Below are 11,890 nucleotides of genomic sequence, written 5' to 3'. Positions count from 1 at the left end.
CATCACCTCTCTGAACTCAGTCCTCTCATCTGTAAAATGGGACTGATGATGCTAATTCCCGGCTGTTAGTGCTGCAGTTTCCTCACTGAGCTCCTTCAAAGGGGCTGGAATAGAGCAGAGGCCGCGGGAGCCCTCTCCTTCCTCTTGTCTAAAAGAGTGTAGCTGTGCAGTTGGTGGGAATGTAAGTTGGTGCAGCCCCTGTGGAAAACAGCATGGAGGTTCCTCAGAAAACTAAAAATAGAGTTACCATATGACTCAGCAATCCCACTCCTGGGCATATATCTGGACAAAACTATAATTCAAAAAATACATGCACCCCTATGTTCATAGAAGCACTATTCATGATAGACAAGACATGGAAACAACCTAAATGTCCGTCGACAGAGGAATGGATAAAGAAGATGTGGTACATGTATGAAATGGAATACTACTCAGCCATAAGCAGGAAGGAAATAATGCCATTTGCAGCAACATGGATGCAACTAGAGATTATCATACCAAGTAAGTCAGAAAGAGAAACAAATACCATATGATATCACTTATATGTGGAATCTAAAATATGACACAAATGAACTTATCCATGAAACAGAAACAGACTCACGGACATAGAGAACAGACTGGTGGTTGCCAAGGGGGAGGGGGTTGGGGGAGGGACGAAGTGGGAGGTTGGGGTTAGGAGATGTAAGCTTTTATATATAGAATGCATAAACAACAAGGTCCTACTGTGTAGCACAGAGAACTATATTCAATATCCTATGATAAACCATAATGGAAAAGAATATATATAAAAAAAGAATGTAATGACTTCCCTGGTGGTCCAGTGGTTAAGAATCCGCCTTCCAATGCAGGGGACATGGGTTCGACGCCTGGTCAGAGAACTAAGATCCCACATGCCTTGGGCAAGGAAGAGCCAGCCATAATGAAGACCCAGCGCACGCCCCCCCCCAAAAAAAAAGAATGTATCTATGTATATATGTATAACTAAATCACTTCGCTGTCCAGCAGTAATTAGCACAACATTGTAAATCAACTATACTTCAATTAAAAAAAAAAAAAGAGTGTAGCTGTGGCTGCTAGCACTTGGGCTTGGTCATCCCCAGCGTGTGAAACAGGGGCACCTCTCTCCACCCACACCCCTCTCCCCCCACTGCACTTCCCAATTTGGAAACAGCTCTTTCCCTGGCGTGCTCTTGCCCCTGGTCTCCACTCTGTCTCCTCAGTCCCCAGTCCTTGGCCCATGGGAGGACGTGGCTGTGCTCTCAGTAAACATATTAGGCCAATAATGATGCCTGTTAGGGATGACTTCTTGCAGTTGAGGAAGCCTTAGCTTGCGCACGCCAGCGCAGGGGGCTGAATCCCAGCGCTCTTTCCGCTCTCTGAGCCTCTGTCTATATACCTCTCAGGGCTGTGATGAGAGTGACAGGAGCAACCTCGTGACAGAGCCAGCCAAACTTGCGCCTGTAATGCCCGCACCGCGGGAGTGAGACGCCGTGCACGTTGCATCGCTGCGATGATTACGCATGGGCCCTCCAACACTTTTTGATTTCATTGGTTTGAGGTGCGGACGGACATCGGAGCTCCCCCAGGTGACTCTAATGTAAGGTAGAGTTGGCAACCAGGGCCAGGCACACAGTGAGAGCACAGTAAACGTTGACCTGGGCGGAGAGAGGCCGGAGCCGGCTGGGAAGGCTGGAGGGTGCAGCTTCATGCGGCTGGCGCGCCCCCTTGCTCCCCTTACGCGTCTCCTATTTGCGCCTCCAGCTCCCTTACTCTGCCTTCCTCTCACCCAGGAATCCAGGACATCCCTCACCTGCCGCCTCCCGTCCGGGGTCAGCCCACTTCCTTCTGGATTTGGGGGTAGTGCCCCCCTCCATCCCTGCTGTCAGCGCAGGTGAGCCCAGCCACGCACGAATCGAGTCGGAGGGGGCGGTAGCCCAGCCTTGGAAACAGCCCTGAAATAGACACCCCCGCCGCCCCCGCTGCCTCCTCCCAGGATCTACTCGAGTGAAAAACAACCCTTTCTATCTGAATGTCTCTCCAGGCGTCGAAGTGGGGAGGCACCGAGTCCTGCTGGCCGCGTAGACCCGGGCCTGGGTCCAGCTATGATGCGCGCACGGACCCTCCCCGGGCGGGCCAGCGCGTGTAGTGAGGGCGCCCGACCACCGGGCGGCGCTGCTGATCCGCGATGGGAGCCTCGCAGCGGCTGGGGCTCCGAGCCGGGCCGATTGGGAAGGGAGAAGGCCAGCGCTGTGGCTCTCCAGTAGGGAGGCTCCTCACGCCCCTTCTCGGTCTGGGGCGTCCCGAGAGGTGATCTCCCCGCATATTGGGGGTGGAGCAGGGCCGAATGGGCTCTTCATCCTGAGGAGGCCGGGGCAGGGGGCTTGTCCAGGCCAGTGATGCACCCTTCTGCGGGAGCTGGCAGGGAGAGAAATGGGGCCACCGTCCCCACTCTCTTGATTCTTCTTTTTGTCTCACGTTTCCCACATGCTTCCTGAGTTCTGAACTTTGGTGGCAGTCGGGGGGAGGAGGTCAGGACTATCTATACATCTAACTCTTAGTCTGTGTGTCCATCGACCTGTCTACCCAGGTGACATTTGTTCCCCACAGGCTCTAAACCAGCTGGATTGAAGAAATGGGAGGTGGGTAAAAAGATCATGCCTCCCAGTCTGGGGAACGCAAAGCAGTGAACTGGATGCCCGGGAATTCTGGATCCAGGTGATGGTTAAGCCGTGCCTTGAAGGTCAGGGAGAGGGTTTCTGGGTGAGAAGGGCAGGTGATTCAGCCACAGAGGTGAGAGGGAGGATGGAGGGCCCAGGGTCACAGGCTGGAGGGAGCCAGGAGCTGCATGCACTATCTCACCCAACCATCCGTAGGGACAACGCTGGGGGATCTCCTCCTGATCCATGAGGAAACTGACAGAGGTCAAGGGACTGGCTGTGGGTCCCCCCTCCCGGTGGTGAGTGTTCAGCTGGGGCTGATGCAGGTGTATGAGGCTCAGGTGGAGAAAGCACCGGCCTTTAACCACAGAGCACCTTAACCGGGCATACAGGGCCAGGGTCAGCCTGCGTCAGCTCGCAGTCCTGAGCACTCTGACACTGGCCTCCCAGGAGCACAGGGGCTCTTTCATGCTCCTGGCTTCTACTCTGTGCCCCCGAGATTTCTCCTGCTCTGCTCTCCTCCCCACTCACACCTTGCTTTTGGGAGGGGGGTCTGTCTGCCATCAACCGTGACCTCTGCAGTGTGTGGGAAAAGCCCTTGCCCCTGGTAAGGGGATTCAATTCAGGCTCTACCAGCAGGTAGGGGACACTGGGTGGAGCAGAGTCCATGCTTTAGGAGCCCCACTCCTCCTGTGACCACCAGGGGCTGGGGCCAGAGAAGCCATGGGCCAAGGGGCTAGGGGCTCAGAGCTGGGGCTGTGCAGAATTGGGCCAGGGTCAGAAGTCAGACTGAGCTCTGCAGTGAAACTGCTGTGCAGCCCTGGCCCGGTGGCTCCCCATCTCTGGGCCTCAGTTGCTCCCTGAAGGGGTGGGGCAGATCCCTGAGGTGGGGAGGGCAGAGGGGAGGCCCAGGTGTGGGGATGTAGGGGTGGAGCGGGGTGTGGGGGGCAGATGGGGTGGGATGGGAAGCCCTGGTTCTCTGGGTTGGGTGTGGCCGCCTGTTAGCACACCTGGCTGAGAGGCCCTATCTCCCCACCCAGCCACTGTCCCATCTTGCTTCTGCCTGTCCCCCGCGTATCTTCAGCTGTGGGGCCTCATACCCCACTCCAGCTGGTTGGAGTTCTATTAATATTTCAGTTTGATGAATTAAAGATTCTTTCTCCCCTCCTCCTTCTAATGTCCCAGGTGGGAATTAAAAGCACATCCGATCCGGTCAAACGCCATTAAAATGCAGCCCACGAGGGTAGGAGCTGGCGGGTGTGGGCTTTTCTTTCCCAGCACTGCTTTCTCCTCTTTGGGGGTGTCTGGGTGATGGTTGGTCTTTGTGGGTATGGGAGGCAAGAGAGAGCCGAGGTGGAGGAGCATGAGGGGTGTTTGCCTAAATGCTGCTGCTTTAGAGGGAGCTGCACCCCCTGTGTGTGGGGCCCGGGTTCCGGATAATGAGGATGTGGGGATGGGGCAGGGCAGGGCAGGGCCCCTGCAACCCCTGCCCCGTGACCTGACCAGGACACCCCCCATGGGGTGTTTTCCGGGTCAGTCCAGCTGTCCCGGCTCTCCCAGGGGGCTGCTGCAGGCACCTAGCAGTGAGGATGAAAGCCTTGGAGTCATCACGGGCGGGATCGATGCTCCTTGAGGCTCCACTAGCAAGAGGTCCTGCGGGGTCCTTCCCAGCTTTCTATCCTGCCAGCTGTCTGGCTCCACTTTAGCAGGGAGCAAATGCTGGGACTTCCTTCCATGCTGTACAGGAGGTTCCTGAGGAGGGCCAAGGCTGGAGTGTGGTGGGGAATGATGGAGGGCCCGCCAGGGATTCCCAGCCTGGCTGTCAGTCAGCCAGCCAGCCAGGCTATGTGGCCTATGCCCCAACCCAAGGGCCTGGGGCCCGTTTGGAGGACAAGCTAAGGCTCCAGTCATAGGGATCCTTAGACCTGAAAAGCGCTTCTCAGCCCCATCCTTTCCCTTCAACCCTGAAGAGCCCCCAGTGGCAGCAGCACAATGGTGCACATTTGCTGGTGGAGGGAGCTGAGGCTCAAAGTAGGCGAGGTTCCTGGGACACATGCCCTGTAGAACAGGGTGGGGGGCATGCTGTGGACAGTGTGTGAGGCCGGGGTGCTCCGTGGCGTGTGTGACGATCGGGGAGGTGTGTGGTGGGCATGAAGGAAAGGACGGGTAGGATCTGGAGAAGGCACTGCAGGTGGGGCACGGGGAAGCAAAGACATCCCCTTTCCAGGTCACCCCCCCACCCCTGTCCCCTTGCCTGGCCTCCTGCAGGCCTCCTCTCTGGGCCAGCTGGACTGCATCCCCTCCTGCCCCGTCACCTGGCTGCTCTCCTGATGCCCAGAGCCCTGCCATCAGCGGAAGGAGCAGGCCTGCCATGAGGCCCAGGGTGGGGCGGGAGGGGCTTTAAAAAGTTAATTGTATTTTGATCTCGGCTGTGACATCCATTCTAATGCTATTGGGCTCACAGCTGACAGCCCCCGACATATGGAGGGAGAGGGATAATAAGTAGTTTTAAATTGCAGCATGGCAAAGAGGCTGGAAAATTCAGTCTTAAGAAAAAAGAGGGAGAAAGAGAAGAGAGAGGAGGAGAGAGTGGAATCAAGGAGGAGGAAGTATCCTTCTCTGGGAGGGGTGGGGCCGGTCATCATTCATTTGTTTAACAAGCCAACCTTTATTGGGTACCTGCTGCATGCCTGGTACAGGCTCAGCCTGTGGAGGCTCAGATGCCCAGTCAGGCTATGGAACCCCCCTCCCCCCTCCTCCTTCCCCCTCCCCCCCCCGCCCCCCTCCACAGCACTCAGCTCTTCCAAATCCTACTCCTCTTTCAGGGTCTAAGTGATAGCTCCCCTGAGGGCCCTGACCTCCCAGCCTCAGCTGCCCCTCCCTCCCTGACCACCCAAGAGCCTGGGGCTGTGCCACAGCCTCCCCTGCTTTTCCTTCCTCATATCCCCTCCCTCTAGCAATCTGGTGCCCACTGTCCCCTAAATCCTTACCTACCTGGTCCGGCTCCTCCATCTGGTCCCCAGCACTTGGGTTTAGCAGAGCTGTGTTCAGAATCTGCTCTCTCTGCTCCGTCCAGCTTCTCTCCTCTTCCCACATGTCAGGGCAGGTTGGGAGGGTGTAGATACAGCTGTGCTGTGGACCCTGGAAAGACTTTGGTCCAAATGGGATGATTACAGGTGCATAGGTCCCTGGGGAATTTGGAATTTAGAAAGATAATATGGCACAAATATGATATACTGTGCAACAGCGCCAGGGGCCCTGGGGCAGTATCCCCAAAACAATACGCTGGCTCGGGTTCCTGTGGTGAAACAGAGTATCTCCCACCGAGGGAGCAAGACAGTTACAACGACTCGCTTTCACATCAGGTTTTGCAGCCAAATGACTTTGCCTAAAATTTATGGACAAACTGGTTTTCAGAGCCTGTTGGATTTTGGAACTGTGGAAAGGGGATGATGGCTTTGGCCAACTAATTAGTCCAAGTCAAAGGTCTGAGAAAGTTCCAGGGGTTGTGGGAGGATTCCTGAGGTTGGACCCATACCAGCCTCAAAGGAGGGGGTCACTCCCTGGCCTGTCCCCGAGCCTGGCCTGGGGGCAATTTCTGAGTACCTGTGTCCTTGAGACTCAATATCTCTGTGGGGCAAAGGAGAGGGGCTGGGGTGGCCCTGGGAGGCTAAGTAGGGGTGACTTACCCCAGGGTGCTTAACCCTGGGCCTCACCTCTCACCCCAGCTCTTCTCAACTCCTCTGAGCCTGCAGGGTGACTTAGGACTCTCTGCAGAGCCTGGGGCCATGCCTTGTCTTGTAGCCAGTTCTTCATGCTGGAAATGTCCTGCCAGGGGACGATTATTGTTTAAACAAATTCCCCTATCGTGGACATTTCCATCTCATGGCCTGGTTCAGGGGAAACCAAAATTGAAACCCATCAGACCCCCAGGCTGAGGCGGTGACTGGTTTCACTCCACATGGGGACCATTTCTCAGGTGCTCCAGGCCTGCCAGGCTCCCCCCAGGCCCCTGCACCTTCAAGCTCACTTTGATCTAGTTCAACAAATTCTAAACTTCAGGATTTTCAAAGACAATTGCCCTCTCCTATTAGGAATATTCTGAAATGGAGAAGTCCTAGAGCAGCTTGGTGAGCTTGAGTTGCCAACCCAGTGGGTGGGAAAAGGCAGGCAAGTTGTTTTCCCTTGCCAGGGAGGCCAGAATGAGAGCAGGAAGAAAGAATCAGCTGCAGCAGGAGGGAGTTAGGTCAGACCTCAGGAAGAACTTCCAGGTCATAATGATAGAAAGTACGGGTGCAGGACTTTCTATGATTCTTTCCTCTAGGACTACCTGCCTCTTTCTCTCCCCCCGAAGCCATCTGTCCATCGGTGCTGAGATGGTGTCTCCTTTTCTCTGGGGAGTCCCAAGTGTGCAGGACTGGTGGATTAGAATATCCCCCCCTGGGGGCCCCACCAGTGTCAATCAGGTCAACTTCCTTAAAGATTTCAGAATAAGACCCAACACCAAATCCCAGCATCCTTAGAAAGAACTTGGCCCAGCCCCTCATGTCACTGATGGGGAAACCAATGCTCAGAGAGGCTGGGCAACTCCCCCAGGTCACACAGCCTTAGCACCGAGGCCCTGGCCTCCTGCTTTCAGCCCTGTGCCCCCCCTCCCAGTCAGAAAACAGCTCTGAGGAGTGGGAATGGGACGGCTTGATGAAGAGCAGTTTGGAATTTGGGCCCTCGCAGCTGGCCCACGCTGGGGCCCTGCTATGTGATTCCTTGAGGTCACCTGTGGTCACTCTTCTCCCACAGAGGCAGCTCTGTAGTTCCTTTGTCTCCAGGGCAGGGGACAACAACTGATGTTTCTGGAGGTGTGTGTGAGTGTGTCTGTGTGTATGTCTGTGTCTGAGGAGCTCTGTGTGGGTGCGTCTCTGTGTATGTGTGTACATATGTGTCTCTGTGAATGTGTATCTGAATGTGTCTCTATGTCTGTGGCGGGGGTGTGTCTGTGTGTGTGAGTCTGTGTCTCTGTGTGTCTGTTACCATGATAAGTCAAGTCTGTGTGTCTGTTACCATGATAAGTCAAGATGTGTCCCAGCTGGACCAGGCTGGGGGTCACAGGTGAGGGCTGGGTGGCTGACCACTCTGAGGCTGGAAGCCTGGAGGCCTGGGAGGGCCCAGGAGGGCTGCCCAGAAGACCTAGGCCTCAGGCTGAGACCTTCAAACTGGACGAGTCCACAAACTCAGCCATCTGCCAGCCAACAGTGTTTCTTTTTTTAACCCCTGAAAAATATAGCCTACCCAGGCTTCTGCGACACAGCTGGTGGGGGGTGGGATAATTATGGCCAGAGTGCAGGCAATGCTGAGGGCCAGGGGGTGGGGAGAGCGGCTGGGCTCCTTTTGGCTCTCAATAAACCATGGCCCCTTTATGTTCAGTTCCATTCATTCATTCATTCAACAAAAGGCTATTCAACAAAAGGATATTGAGGACTATATTCTGTGTTAAAAACTGCAGTGGCTCCCACTTCTGGGCACCTAAACACAGGACTGGGTGCCCTGCATCCATTATTTCATTCCCTCTTCATGATGGCTTTGCCAGTAGGGCCCAGGCTCTGGCCCTTATGGACCCTTGGTAGGAATCAGACAAAGACCCCCATCTTTTAGGCAGACTCATCCTCAAGACAGGATGTGTCCTGTGTCAAGCCCAAGGCAGGCTGAACTTGAACCTCCCAGCACCCCTAACTGGGTGGCTTCTTGCACAGCAACCCGGCAGCCCTGCTCTGAGGTCAGCATCATGGTCCTTGTTGTACAGGTAGGAAACTGAGGGACCCTGGGCAGGAGGACCCAGGTATGCTCGGGGTTTGGTTGGAACCCGGGCAGGCTGTTCCCAAGGCCACGGCCTCTCCAGGAGTGACTTGAGTTTCCTGTAAGCCCAGAGCAGTGCACACGTGGTTGGGCAGAGCCGGCAGACAGCGGGAGCTTTGGTGGCCTTAGCTCATTCATGCCCCTTTAAAATGCGTCTGGCCGAGGTGCGCATGGCCATGGGTGCACACTTCAAGGGCAGGGTGCTCTCTTCAAGGGCAGGGTGCTGTGCTGCCCTCTGTGTATTCCTGGGACTAGGAATGCAGCAGGATCTCGGTCAGTGCTGGTTGCATCAAAAAAAAAAAAAAAAAAAAAGGGCTTCCCTGGTGGCGCAGCGGTTGGGAGTCCGCCTGCCGGTGCAGGGGACGCGGGTTTGTACCCCGGTCCGGGAGGATCCCACATGCCGCGGAGCGGCTGGGCCCGTGAGCCATGGCCGCTGAGCCTGCGCGTCCGGAGCCTGTGCTCTGCAGCGGGAGAGGCCACAACAGTGAGAGGCCCGCGTATGCAAAAAACAAAAAACAAAAAACAACAACAACAAAAAAAAGGCATGAATGAATGCATGATCACCGCCCTCCCACCAGAGACTTCAGTCTGACTGGGTAAATGAGACATGTATTTGGGGCTATCACATGAGACAGTTACAAAGAGAGTTCATGTTTTGCCAACATGTGTTCATTCACCAGTGATTGAGCTTTCACTAGGGCCAGGCATGGTGCCAGGCCCTGGATGAACCATGGTGAACAAGATATGGTTCTGTCCTGGCAGTGTCTGGAATTCTGGAGGAGGGAGTGCCTGAGTGGGTCTTTGGGAAGGTGCTGGGGCATTGGATGAGGAGCAGGGAGGGAGAAAGGGCAGAGTAGGGGAGGGTCAGACCCTGCTATTCCCAGGCCCTCCCAGACATTCCCCTGATCTAGAAGAAGAAATTATCTGTGGAAATGAGGGGTTGGGCTGTGGGGGGCATGAATCCCCCCAGGCCTGGGCACAGTGGAGCTCACATGGCACTCTGCAGGTCAGCCAGGATGACTGAGGTACTGACGTGGAGGAGGGAGGCCGCTGGTCAGCCACTCTCCCCCCCCAGCTCTCTGGCCCTGTGCTGAGCACCCTCCCTGGGACAAGGACAGTCACTTGTCACAGCTCTAACTGAAGACACTTCTGCAGTCTGGGATGGGATGCTCTTGCAATCCTAAGAGGGCTGCAAGTCTCCCTCCCTCTCTTCCTCTCTAAAACCAGCCCTCTCCTGGGATTTTTCACAGCCCCCCTGGGGAGGAGGAGAGCTGGGGCTCCAGCTTCTCCCTGGCTAAGGGATTTTTCCCCAGGCTCGCTCCTGTCTGCCAGCCAGGCCACCTGTTAAACTTTGTAGACCAGTGCTGGAGGGAGACCAGTGGGCTGTGGGCCATGGAGTGGGAGTTCCCCAAGCCTGGTGGAGTTCTGGGGTGGAAGGGACTTCAGTGGGAAGGGGCTCCTGAAGGCTGTGTGACCAGGGGCAAATGGAATCCCCTCCTCCTCCCGTCCTGTGTCATATGCTCAAATCAGGAGCAGTGGGGTGTGCAAATGAACATGCCACATGGGGGCACACGCCACGTGCGTGGTGCAGATGTGTGATAAGCTGGCCTAAGGTGGGGGTTTTAGTGATGCTCAGGGAAGATGGGGGTGGGGGTGGGGAGGAGTGTGACCCCTTGGCATCACTGTATTTGCTGTACTTCTCAGGGAGTGTGTCGGGATGCTATGTTCCTTGGCCCTCGACCTTTGGGGTCAGGAGGGGTCCCTGCCAAGTCCTCTGAGTCGAGGAGCAGACATCCGCCCCGGGGGAGGGGGGAAAAGGGGGCTTCCAGGAGAGGACGCCGGTGGGGCGTGGTGAGAGGGGGAGCAGAAGGCGGGGCTGGTGCGGAGGGGTGGCGGGGAGCTGGGCAAGCCCCAGCCTTCCGGCGGTGGAGGTGTGGGGTCGGTGGTGTGGGCTCCCAGGTGCTCTCTTTTTAAAAGGCCGGCGGAAGCCGCGCGCTCGGCCGCACCTGCAGAGTAAACTTGGCGGGCAGGGCTTGCGCCTTCCCGAGTGTGGCGGCAGCAGAGTGGGCGCCGGGCTGAGCGGCTGCGGTCCCCTCGCCCCCTCGTGCTCCCTGCGCCCGCCCCCTCCCGCAGCCTCCCCTCTCGGCGTCTTCCTCGCTTGCTCGCTCGCTCGCTCTCCAGCGCGCTCTCAAGCTCGCTCTCCTTTTTTCCTGCTGCCGTGCGGCTGCCGCGGCGCCCCCGGGCGCCCGCATCTCAGCCGGCTGAGCTCGCTGCTCGGCTCACGTTCCACTCCCTTCCTAGCCCGGAGCCCTCGGCCAGACCCCGCACCCCGGAGCCGCCTCCTCTCTCCCTCCGGCTCGGACGTCGGGCTCCGCGGCGGACGGAGCAGGGCTGCCCGCCGCTCCCTAGCTCGCTGGCTCGCTCTCGCCGGAGCAGCAGCAGACCGCTGCGCGATTGGAGGCGTCTCGGGCCGGGCGGCCGCCTGCTCCTCCCCGCTGCGTCCCGGACTCCGGGCGGCTCCGCGCCGGGCTCGGACCCGCAGCGTTCGAGCCGCCCGCCGCGGCCCGGGCTCCGGCCACCGCGAAAAGCCAGCCTCCGGCCGCCGCCTCCCTGCGCCCCCGGCGCGGGCGGGTGCGCCACCGAGTCCTCGCCGGCGCGCGGTGAGTTGTGGCCCGCGGGGAACGGGCAGAGGGGACCGTGCCCTCCGGCCTCTGGGGCGCGAGCTGCGGCGGGGACTCCAGGGCTCGGGGAGGTGGCCTCTGACGAGCTCCCGGGCTCGGGGCTGCCCAGAGGGCCGGCGGACCGGAGCTTTCGGGGCTGGAGGGCGCGGGACCCGGGCTAGAGGGTCTCCCCTCGGGGCTGGGGCCGGCTGTCCCACCGCCCCGAGACAGGCAGTAGGGCATTGGCTCTTTCGCGGGCCTGGGGGAAAGTGTCTCTGTGCCTGGGGTTGTTTCGGGTTCCCCCGACTGGGGGGTCGAGCCCGCGCTCAGGTGGGGGCGGCGGCATCAGAGCGCCCCCTCTGCGGAGAGACAGGGCGGGCGGGGGCGCGGGCCGTTCTTTGCCCCGGTTCCCCACGGTCTCCCGGCGGGAGAGCAGCGTCAGCCTCGCGCGCCTCTGCTCCTTGACCCACACCAGCCCCGCGTCCCGCTCCCGTGGCCGCCCCAGCGTCGCTTTCGTCTCCGACCGACCCCGGCGCCGGAGGCTTGCTCTCGGCGGAGGCGGGATGGGACGGCACCCCAGGGTCTGGGGTCTCCCCGCGGCCCCGGGACTTCACGGTCAGGTGCTTCTCGGATATTCGGGACCGACCCTCTCCGGGACCCTGATGAACCTTTGCTTCTACGCGGCCGCGGGGCGGGCAGCCGGGCCGTGTCCGTGTGTGTGTG

This window comes from Phocoena sinus, chromosome 11, assembly GCF_008692025.1.
Source record: "Phocoena sinus isolate mPhoSin1 chromosome 11, mPhoSin1.pri, whole genome shotgun sequence".
In the NCBI taxonomy this organism is placed as follows: Eukaryota; Metazoa; Chordata; class Mammalia; order Artiodactyla; family Phocoenidae; genus Phocoena; species Phocoena sinus.
The sequence above is the reverse complement of the archived record's forward strand: the minus strand, read 5'-3'. Positions refer to the sequence as shown.